The sequence below is a fragment of the Gavialis gangeticus genome, unplaced genomic scaffold, assembly GCF_001723915.1.
Source record: "Gavialis gangeticus isolate Ggan-Ray unplaced genomic scaffold, GavGan_comp1, whole genome shotgun sequence".
Taxonomy (NCBI): Eukaryota; Metazoa; Chordata; order Crocodylia; family Gavialidae; genus Gavialis; species Gavialis gangeticus.
The window spans coordinates 61,408,897-61,420,445 of record NW_017729024.1 but is presented as its reverse complement, the minus strand read 5'-3'; the positions used below and the strand labels follow the sequence as shown (position 1 = coordinate 61,420,445).

General features: G+C 44.4%; 2 protein-coding genes across 4 annotated transcripts in view; one reads left to right on the top strand and one right to left on the bottom strand.

Moving 5' to 3' along the window:
- The window catches only part of SLC26A1 (solute carrier family 26 member 1), a 33,180-nt gene extending 27,821 nt beyond the window's left edge, over window positions 1-5,359 (bottom strand). For all 3 annotated transcript variants that reach the window (XM_019517156.1, XM_019517160.1, XM_019517157.1), the window contains exon 1: window positions 5,176-5,359. The gene's annotated coding sequence lies outside the window, so the exon portion shown is untranslated. The remainder of the gene's footprint in view (window positions 1-5,175) is intronic.
- The window catches only part of IDUA (iduronidase, alpha-L-), a 106,462-nt gene that overhangs the window by 51,184 nt on the left and 43,729 nt on the right, over window positions 1-11,549 (top strand). The gene's annotated exons all lie outside the window — the stretch shown is intronic.

The window sequence follows — 11,549 nt, the reverse complement described above, 5'->3', positions numbered from 1 at the left end:
CTGTTATTCACACTTTTGTAAATATAGCTATAGTTATGCTGCACCCTCCACAAGAGTCACTCCAGACTTATCTAGTATAGGAAACATTGGGATGTGGCCCACTGTATTTCCTAACCAAGGCAGTTGGATCCTGCTGCAGCATTGTTAAAAATCAGCAGTTGTTTAAAAATCACATCAGGCCCTCAAAATCATGAGGTTGGCTTAAAAACCATTAGATTTGAATAACTGCATAATTACATGTAGCATTTAACAAATGATTTGATATGCACATGCTAATCGCCATATATACATACACGCAATATCACTGATTATGATAAATAGCTTAGGCTGTTATTAATTGGTTTCTTGTGTTTTAGCATTCTCGTTTTTCAAGTTTTTCTCCACTATTAGAAGGACAAGAAATTTCAATTTTAAAACAAGTTAAGCTTCTAAGGGAAAGATTAACCCAACCTCAAGAGCTGCCACTTTAAGGAAAATCCCAAATGTTGTCAATAAGATCTGGCAACACTTCCATTATTTTAATGCTAAATTGTTAATTTGTCATGTGCATTGCAGTCACTGGACTGGTTTATCTTGTGGGCTAAAAAAACAGTTAGAAACTTCAGTTGCAAGAAAAGACTATTCAAACCAACAACTCTATTTCCTAATTGGCCTCACTCCCACCTTCCTTCCTGTCTTTTCACTAAGCTTTTGAATTGACAAAAAAACACTCTGAAAGGGGGGAGACATTCAAAGGACCAAAGTTAGCTGGGTTTCTGCTGGCAGAAACCTTAGTGAACTATCATGATAGGTTAGTACAGGTGAGAGGCATCTTGTCTCCGGCTGAGGGATCAGCACCATACAGAAAGCTCTGCTTCAGCTCATCCCACCACAGGATATGAAACTGTTGCCTTCTAGTTGGAAACCTAGAGAAGGAAATGCTGGATTGGTACTTTTCTTCCATAACAAAACTACTGAAGTGATTCAGTCAGGCCTGTAAGCAGAAAAATTTTACCTGTCCATCATACCCTGTGAATTTGGTCAACAGCATGCATATCACTGATATGGCACTACTGATTGCAGCATGCATATCACTGATATGGCACTAGTGATTGCACCGGTATGGCACTAGTGACAGCAGCAGAGTAAGATCTTTCAAACAGTGAGAGCTGTCATGCTGCTTCTAGCATGTTATGATTTAAACCTTACCAGACACTAACCAGAGCAGCACTGGGTTCATCTACATGTGCAAATGTTGCTGGATGGGTTTACTGCAGACTAATTTAATCCAGAGTAAATCTACCCTGAGCAGGCATCTACACAAGTGAGCATTTGGGAGTAGATTTGCTCCCAATGGGAGCAGCCTGGAGAGGGCTGTTCCCACCCGACTCTACCACTCTGAAGCCTCCAGATGGAGCTCTAAGCTAGCCCAGGGGCTGGCAGGGAGCACAGGGCCAGGAGATTGTCCCCTGCCCCTGAGAACTGCCTGGTACCAGGGCAGGCTTCTGTAACAGAGCCCAGGCGGGGGCAATATCCCTCTAACCTGGCAGCAGGGAGCTCCTGGCCCCTTCTCCATGATTACTGAGCTGGGGCCGGGAGCTCCCTGCTGCTGGGGCCGGGAGCGCCCTGCTGCTGGGGCAGGGGGACATTGTCCCCACCCAGGCTTTGCCATGGGAGCCTGCCCCGGCAGCAGGCAGCTCCCAGAGGCAAAGAGCAATCTCCCACCCCCTGCTCTTGGTCAGCCATCTACACATTCTTTACTGCACAGTAACTACTGTAATTACTGCACAGTAAGGGTCTGCACATGTAGACAGTGATGCTCTACTGTGCAGTAAAGCATCTCATGTAGACATGCCCAATGTGTATGTAGCTGCGTAGTTGGATATACTGGTATTTAGTAATTAAAGGCCTAATTACATAGATATTTAGAGGCCATAGCAGAAATGCTGATAATGTGGCTGTCAGATTCCAGTTAATATGCAAATTCTGCTAAATACCTTGACACTAGGACACGAAAAGGAAGGAGGTAAACAACCATACTCCGATTTGTGGTTTCCTCCTTTTTTTGTGATGAAAAGAGCAAAAGAGACAGCAGTGATAAGCATTCTAATTCAGCAAAGTATGTTTTAAGTGCTTAACTGTTATCGTCACTTGTCCTTTCCTGTTATTGTCACTTGTACTTTCCTGTTAATAGTCTTTCAGTAGCTTTGTTGCTGTCTACATGAAAGAAACCTCTTGTCGTCTCCCCAGAGTTTAGGAACTAGATATCAAAAGCGTAGCATCTTATATCAGTGACCTTCATAAACCTTGCAAATACTGTTATGTTTTTAGCTTCAGAGCTCTGGGATCTAAGGCTGCCTACAGACACTAGCAGCCTGTCAGGGAGGTGCTCTGACTCACGGTGTTTTACACAAAGTGCCCATTAGTTGACACCACTGAACCCAATAGGTATTCACCTATTGGGTTGAGGGTGGCGGGGTGGCGGGGGCTTGAGCCTGCCTGCACCAGCCCTGACCAGCAGGCAGGGACACTCCAGCAGCCTCCCAGGAGGTTGCTGGTCCACACCTCTCCCAAGCCCTGCCCCACTTGTCCCAGCCCGGCTGGATGCTGCCCCTTCTAAGAGACTCAGGTGGGATGGTTTGGGGGACGGAGCCTTCTTCACCTCCTGGCCCCTCCTGGCTGGGGTATTGGAGGAAGCTGGGCCAGGGGGAAGCTCCCTTCCCTCCTCCCTGCCTGAGCCTCTTGACAGTGGTGAGTGCTGGCCCAGCTTTGCCATGGCTGGGGCAGAGGAGCCATGGAATGGAGCCCCCTCACCTCACGAGACTAGCCCAGCTCCCCCAAATACCAAGCCAGGGTAGTTGGGGTGGGGGGCAGTGGGGCAGGGGGGCTCTGTTCCACCCCACTCCCCAAACCTGAGCCAGCAGCTGTGTGTTGCCACTGTCAAGAGGCTCTGGCAGGGGGTGGGGGCAGGGAGCCCCCCTGCCTCAATGGCCCCCTCCTAGGTACCCTGGCTCGGGTACTGGTGCAGGGGGTGGAGCTGGACTGCGTCAGTGAGGTTGCGGGGGGAGGGCACTGTTTCCCAGCCTCTTGACAGCAGCAGCACATGGCTGGTGGTTCAGCTTTGCTGCGGCTGGGGGTGGAATGGAGCCCCTTCACCCTGCAGGTCTGGGCTGGCTCTCCCCAAGACCTAGCAGGGGTAGTTTCCCCCCCCCATCCCCTCCCACCTTACTTCTTCCTCCACCACTGCACAAGGACATTCTCCTCTCTGAGAGCCCCGCAAACGTGCATGGCACGCTGTCAGAATCTCCTGCACTTAACCCTTGCAGGGAACCTGAGCAGAAGCTCCCTAAGGTGCTTTGCTCTGGAGCACCTTCAGCTAATAGCTGATTTAATGAGGGTTAATTTTTTCCACAATAGGCCATTTTTAAAGTTCCCTGTAGCTGTGAACATGTTATGTCATGGCTGTAGAGTGCTTTCAGGGGCCTTAGTGCATGAAAAATGTAACTTGTATAAGCATCCTTAATGTACATGGGGTGAAAGCAGGATGAAATTTCATTAACCAGAACCAGAACATTGACCAAACAGAATTTTGTTGAATGGTGCAGAGTTTGGACAGAACCTAGGCTAGCTTTCTTTGTATTTGAAAATCATTTGACACTGCTGGGTTTATTTGGTTTGTACTTCTAGGAGGGAGTGGCAGCTTCATGCAGTTTTCTTTTGAGTTTCAGGATTATTTGGATTTGAAAACCAAAATAAAACTCTTAGGTTATGAATTTACATGACTCAAAGAGCTAGAAGGTTGCTAGAAGTCTTCTATAATCTAAAACAGCTCTTAATGAAGAGTAATTTTCAGAGTAAAAGGTGACTGTAATGCTCCGAGTTTCTTTCTAATTAAAATGTTCTCAGTTTACAAGTAAACATGTTTTGCTTATTTTAGTGTCAATTCTGCAAATTTAACCTAGGAATTAGAAGATGGGTTGGGTCTTTTCCATTCACAGTCGGTAAATGTAAACTGATATTCACTCAAAGTATACTTAGTCCACTAGAAATGGATCCTTAAGCGTAAAGATTCTGCAGCTCATAATTCTTGTGCAGTTGCAGGGATGCTGGCAAGCCAGAGCCGAACCCAGTTAACAATCCTACTAGATGGTGTCTTGTATACCACTTAATACCATGTCCATCATCATGTTATTTGATCACCCTCTAGAATAATAGTTCTCAACCTTTTTAGATTCATGGCACCCCTCATTGCCTAAACTATCCCTCAAGGCACCCCTCAGAAAATGCTAGCTCTTAGCTCTCACTTGTTTTTTGACTACAGAAAAATAATCAAGCAATTGTTCTATTGCAAGGAACTCAAACACAGCGAGTCAGAATGCCTTTGGCACTGTGGAATCCTATTTGAAATCTCTGGGGTTTATATTGTGAATCCTGTATAGGTGCTAATATTGAGGTGCACCCCATGGCAACCTTAAAATGATATCATGGTCTCCTAGTTGAGAATCATTGCCCTGGAAGTACAGTAACTTTTGTAACTAACCACATTTATTCTCCAGTGCTAACAGCTCTAAGAGATAGTAGATGGAAGCCACTTGTCACTATTTTACCTTGCAGCTAAAATAAGGTGAGAAGGATTCACTGCTAGCTAAGCTAAATTTGTCTAGTAAGCATTGTAGTTGTAAGTCACAAGTCACCTGTTGTTAGATGCCTGTTTACATGGCTGTGCTGCTTCCCTTGGCATTTGTAGAGGAAACTATGTAAACATTTCTTTCTTACCCCTCTTCTAATTGGGCACAGGCACCCCAAAAACTTGAGTTTTTTCCAGGTTATGATACATATTCCTGAAGAAGCCCTTGTCAATTCTCAGCACATGATTGGTTCAGACTTTGAATAATGAAAGATATCTCAGAGATCCAAATGAATCAGACTAATTCTTAGCACAGGCTAATTCTAAATAAAAGCTGTCCATTACAAGTTCTTTCTTAAGGCCTGTTTTTTATGATACTGATTACACGGCAGGAGATCACAGCTCATTAATAGTATTTATGAAGGCTTCTATGAAATTGCCAGCCTTGTTTTCTTGAAGATAACTTGGAACACTAACATAGCATAAAAAGTTACACAGAATGGCCTCAATTTTCAGATATATTCTGTATCTTTACAAATTACTTTAGAAAAAAAATTAAAAATTCTTACCTGAATTGTTTTGTGAGATGAGTTTTCAGCACAAAGCTTTCAATTTTTATCTGTTGAAATGAATGAAAGTCTTCAGTAAAGCTTTAAGAATATTTAACAATACATTCCTTAATTATAAGTGATTTTTCAATTCTCTCCTTGGCCAAACTGTAAGTATTCATTTATACCTTTACATAACTTGTAAGCATATGCTGTGAAGTTTGAGTGGTGGAGTTTAAATAATGCTCAGATTATTGATTAACAGTTGATGATCCAAAAATTATGCTGAGCTCAAGTCAGACTATCACTGAACTTTGAACACACTTCCTAGTTCAGTTTTTTTCTGCTTTATGCATCCTTGGCTAGCACTGGCTTTTGACTTTGTATGTTTGATGAATGAGAATGAAGGACTGGTTCAAGGTCAGGTGCATTTTGGCAGTGTCTGGAAGGGTAATAAAGTTGCCTTTTTGGTTAGTTCTTAAGGTAGGATACTAGGAGGTCAGGGTTACATCATATCACTAATGGCTAAACTTTTACAAAATGGATGCAGTGAAGTTTAGAAGACTCTGCAGCAAGGACCATTGTTTGTACAGTGTTTGTAGTGCCAAATCTTGTTTAATTCTGGCCCACTAGTGTTCTTGTTTTGCCTTTGAGCAGTACAAAAATAAATAAAAAGACTTATCTACCAGCCCAGGATGTTACTTGATTCTTAATGTTTGTTAGGGCAGTGTTGCCTAATAAGAACTGAGCTGGATTCACAGAGCTCCAGTGGACATGTGCAGAGCCTGCTCTGACATCCTGGAAATCCAGAGCATTGGAATAGACTCGATTAATCAAGTCTGCTGGAGCATGGAAATTGGCACGCTCTGGCAGCCTTCCATGTTACATGTACCAGCATCCCTGCGTGTGTCCGCACTGAAAAATAGCAGTGGGGTGCTTTGAAATAAAACATGTTCAATGAGCTTTAGTTCAAAGCGCCCTGCCACCATTTTTTCAGCACAGGGATGCAGATGCACATGATACATGGATGCTTTTAATTAGTGCAGCTTCATAATTAAAGCGCTGAGTACCACGTCCCAGAGCACACGTAAAATGCCCACAATGCCTGGCCTTATTGCTTTTGAGCCAGCATCTTACCAGACTGTCCCCCGGTTGACCTTATGTTTAAAATACAGCCAGTGATATTGACCTCCTGGGTAAAGCACTGAGAGATCTACTGAAGAGAAGTGCTAAAGAAGAGTTGGGAACTATCAGTCAATATTATTCTAAAATGAAGAGAGAATCTCAAATGGGAGGTAGAAAGCACTTAGATTAAAAAGCCATGACATTGGATACCAGAGGAAGAGGTGCATGATGGAGCCCCTGCACAGTCACCATACTTAGCCCCTGGGGATCCAAGGTGGGGTAGGGAATGAAGGGAGATTACATGTTTCATCTAGGTCAGTGGTTTTCAAATTGTGTTCCATGATACCCTGGGGTTCTGCAGCAGGTCATAAAGATTTCCCCAAAGATATTGAGGGTAATGGCAGAATGGGCCAGGAGGCAGTGTACCGCCATTGACAGGCCAGGTTGCTTGGCTCCATATCACCTCTCACAGCCTGCAGGGTCAGGGCTCCACAGCAGAAGTAGTAATATGAAAAGGTTCCATGATTTAGGTAATTAGGAAACTACTTTGTTCTAGGTAATATCGAGTTAGTGAAATGGATTCCATCTGTAAAACAATCTGGTTGTTAATAAACCCTTGAAATTATTAATAGTGCTCTTCTGGTGTGACATTTACCATAGTTTCATAGTTGGTAGGGTCGGAAGGGACCTGAGCAGATCATCAAGTCCGACCCCCTGCCATGGGCAGGAAAGAATGCTGGCGTGAAACGACCCCAGCAAGGTGTCTATCTAGCCTCCCTTTAAAGACCCCCAGGGTAGGAGCCAGCACCACTTCCCTTGGAAGCTGGTTCCAGATCCTAGCCGCCCTGACTGTGAAGTAGTGCCTCCTGATATCTAGCCTGAATCTACTCTCCATCAACTTATGGCCGTTATTTCTTGCTACTCCCAGTAGTGCTTCGGGGAACAGGGACTCCCCCATTGCCTGCTGGTCTCCCTTGGCCAGTTTATAGATGGCCACCAGATCCCCTCTCAGCCTTGTCTTGTGGAGGCTGAACAGGTTCAGGTCTTGTAGCCCTTGTAGGGCCTCCCCTGCTGCCCCCTGATCATGCGAGTAGCCCTCTGGACCCTTTCCAAATCCCTCCCCCATGCTTGTTCTCATTCCCAAAACAAATGAGCTTCTTGAAGTTTGAGTAAAGCCCTTGTCCTCCACTCCTTTCTTCTTGGATAAACTCCTAGTACAGGCAAAAAGCTAAGCATACTATAGGTCAGAGGTTCCCAACCAGTGGGCCATGGAGGCACCTAAGATGGCTGCAGAGTAGATGTAACAGGAGTGGGGTTGGGTGGTCTTCCCTCCCCAAATGTTCTCACAGCACTAGGCAACATTATGCTGTCGGAGAGGCAGGTAAGGATCGGGCCCCTACCCTTGTGTACATGCCGTGGGGGTTTAGTTTGGTTTAATTTTCCCTAAATTGAAGTGGTGTTTTTAAAAACCCACTGTTTCAATTTAGGGAGAACTAAACTGAATTAAACACCCGTGGCATGTATAAGCACCTCTAGGTGACTTCTTTCATATGCCATCCAAGGGGCCCACTCCCTTCCCCTTACTATCACAGTATCCCTAAAGTCACTAGAGCAATAGATTATTTGATAAAAGGAACATATTAAAATATTCAGCCATCTCATGTACTTGCAAGCTGGAAACTGTCAGCCAGTATGGTTTTGTAGAATCATAGAGAAGGCAAGCTAGAAGGGACATCCAGAGGCCATCCAGTCCAACCCCCAGCCTGAGGCAGGACCAACCCTATTCAAACCAGCCTAGACAATCCATAATCTAAACTCTTTGTAAAACTACTGTCAACTGTACTATTGACACAACACATGGCAGCCAATGTCCTGCTTCTATAAAAGGCTGTTAATATACACTTGAGACAAGACTGTCAGGCACACAGGTTCAGTCTTTACAGAGCTTTAATTGTATTCCTTTAAGATGAAGTCAAAGTACAAAGCAATCCTTTCTCCCATACCTGCTGTCTTCTGCAGTAACCTACTCCCTGCAGGAATACACTCTGCACCCCACATGCCTCAGTATGAAGGAGGAGCTCCCCTATCTGTTTGCCTTCTTAGCTTGTTACAAACAGAATAACACTTAACATTCTAGGCAGGAGACCTGTGACCTAGGTTCTTTCTCTTGCTCCCAGCTTCAGCACCCCCACAGTTGGGATACCACATCAGTTTCAGTCTGTGAAGTGGGACACTGCGTCAGCTGCAGTCTCAGCCACAGAGGTGCATGAAGCATCTTTGCACCTGGAATGCCAAGTCAGTTGCAGTATCCTTGCTTCCAGAACCTCTGCGAGGCATGCATGGATGGGAGTCCCATCAGCTGAAGGGCAAGGGGAGCCTAGGATTGGGTTTCCACTGCACCAGCAGTATGGTGTGATGGGATCTGATTTGTGATCCCGCAGTCATACCTCCTGCCATACACATGTGGCGTAGTAGGAGGTGCGATTGTGTAGATCATGCATTAGATCCCATCATATCTTTACCTGTACATGTAGAGGGGCCCTAAATGTACAGCAAGAAAGTCTGGTTCTGCTTGCAGAGTTATGAGAAAGCCTAGTGGGCCTGACTTATCCACACAAAGCCAAACACAGTGCCACTGGATGGTGACAGGCAGGTACCAGAAAGGGCAGGAGCAAGAGAAGCTCATCATATTTGGGCTGGAGTTCTGTGAGGGAAACCAATGAAGGTGGGTTAGACCAGGTTACAGAAAGGTGGAAACAATGATAAGCTCCTATCTTTTTGTAAAAGGTAGAGGTTTTCCAGTGCCTGCTTCCTCTCTTCTTATGCTTTGGGTCAGGTATATTCTCTGTCCTCAGGGTGATGAATGTGGGAAGTGAAGGGAATTTTTTTCTGGGTTTTGTGTGGAAAAACTAATTACCGTTCATTGAAAAAGGCCTTACGCTGTAGGTCAGAGAACAGAGTAGCTTTGGACTTTAGCATCCTAAAGCATTTTCTGTGACTTCACTTGTTCATTTTTATTTTCAATGGTTGCCAACAGCAGAGACAGCAAAGATCATCATCGGAGCTCATGCATACTCCAACTTCTAAAGCACTCACAGCAAAGACAGTTGAAGCAGGTGGAGGAGGTATAGAGGGTTTAGAGCAAAAAGGGGCACTTCCTTGAATGAGGCAGTGTATGTTCCTCAGACCCCTCCTCCCAGGCATTGTTCATGTATTGTTAAAAATAGTAGCAATTTATGAAGTCAGTCATAAAGGAGAATGTCCAAAGTCTTGGTTTCTTAGATGGTCATGAATAAAATCACACCTTCAGAATATGCAGTGCAAGATATGTAGCCACGTTTATTTATATTCATTCATATAATTGTCCAGGTAGATGGTAATGCAAGGATTTATAAAATACAAGTAGTAGGGTCAGAGTGTTGTTGTAGCCATGATGGTCCTGGAAATGTTGAGAGGCAAGGCTTTTTATGATACTGTTTATTGAACCAATAGTTTAGGTGGGAAAGCAGCTGAACAAGGTTTTGGGCATTAGGTACCCTTCCTCAGGTCTGAAGGGGATGCAGATGCAGGTTGAGCTAAATATCAAAGAAAAGACTCCATGTGAATGCAAATAGTTTCTTTGGAGGGATGGAGGAGGGCTGTGAGCTAGAAGCGAAAAGGTGTGAACAGAAGCCATTATATTAGTTATAAGGCAAAAATGCAATAGAAGAGGCAATCCAGTTAGTGGCAGAATCGGACCATTCAGGAAGGTGGCAGTTACTACCTGTGAGGTGGAGGGAGATGATTGGCAGTCGTAAGGTTTTAATGAGACATAGCCATTGTCTATATGAAGACCAGATTTTTTACTGCCCAGTGGAATTATGAATTTCTATTCTCAGGCTTGCCTTTTGGAGATATTTTGTAAATTCCCTTTGAGCATGAGGATTGTGAGGTCAGAGAGAGAATGGTTGTTTCGTGAAAAATATATTCATGCCAGCATGTGTATATTTCTGTCCTTTTTATATTTTCTATGAGAGTTCATTCTGGCATGTAGTTCCTGTCTAGTTTCATCCCCATAGTTTCCATGGAGGCATCTGGAATACTGGATCAGAAATACCACATTCTTTGATGTGTAGGTGTAGGATCTGTAGATTTTGATTCTTTTTTCTTAAGGGTGGCAGTGCTGTGGGGCTGGAGATGCGCTGACAGATTTTCCAGTTATTGTTGAAGCCGTTTGCTTCTGAAAATGAGTTGGGCCAGATTTAGAGGTTGCTTGAAGGCCAGGAGCGGAGGACTTGGGAATACTTCTGTCAAGGTCTGATCTTTTTTAGTTGTAAGGTCTGATCTTTTTAGAGGCTATAATTGTCTGCTGACTCTGCTTATAGGTTCCAGTGTGAGGGAGTGGGTGCATCAACATATGTGTATTAATGTGCGTGAATAAACTCCAGAGCTTATTGCTCTGGAGTTTATTGCTCCCAGGCACACTGTTGCATGTGCACTTGGGACCGCAGCACGATGAGCTGGGTTGAAGTAGCTCCGGGTGGCAAGGGACCTGGCTTAATGTGCTGCAGAAGGGCTGGCTGGGGTACAAAGGTGCTTCATTGTGGGGCTAGCCAGCAGACAGCCCCTGCTTTGAAGCCGAGCCAGTCGAGGCAGCATTTACACATGTACTGCTGCAGAGTTTTTTGTTTTGCAGCAGGATATTACTTGTATTTAAGATGCCATCTAAACTTTCCTCAGGGCTGCAGGTCAAAGTATATAGTACAGTATGTTCTAAGGTGAAGACTCGGGCAAAAACAGATGAGAACTAAGGCATTATAAGAACACTCTTGGCTGAAATGCTGTGTTGCATTTATTTGATCGCATATGGAAAGGAGACATTTTGAACCAGTCCTACATACTGATATACTGAGCTGTCTGGCAGGTACTGCTGAGTTGTGCTTTGCAAAGAGATGCTGGTTAATACAGACCCCAGTGGCCATGAGGACTCTTACCCAGGCTACCAGTATGCTTGATTACCATGTAACATATCTAGGAAGGAACTTGTACACCTTAACGGTCCCACTGGCATAAAAATGCAGCAACTCATTTGCTTAGCAATGCAACCCCAAAGGAGCTGAATGTTCATCTTGATGTATGAACACTTGCAAGGTTTTGTCTCAGATTCAGAGTGACCCATTCATGCTCAAGTGCCAGGATTGATTATGTAGTTATAGGAATAGATTAGACAAAGACTTGTATGGGTTTTGTGGAGGGCTGTGAATGTGTGTGTGAATGTCTATTTATATAGG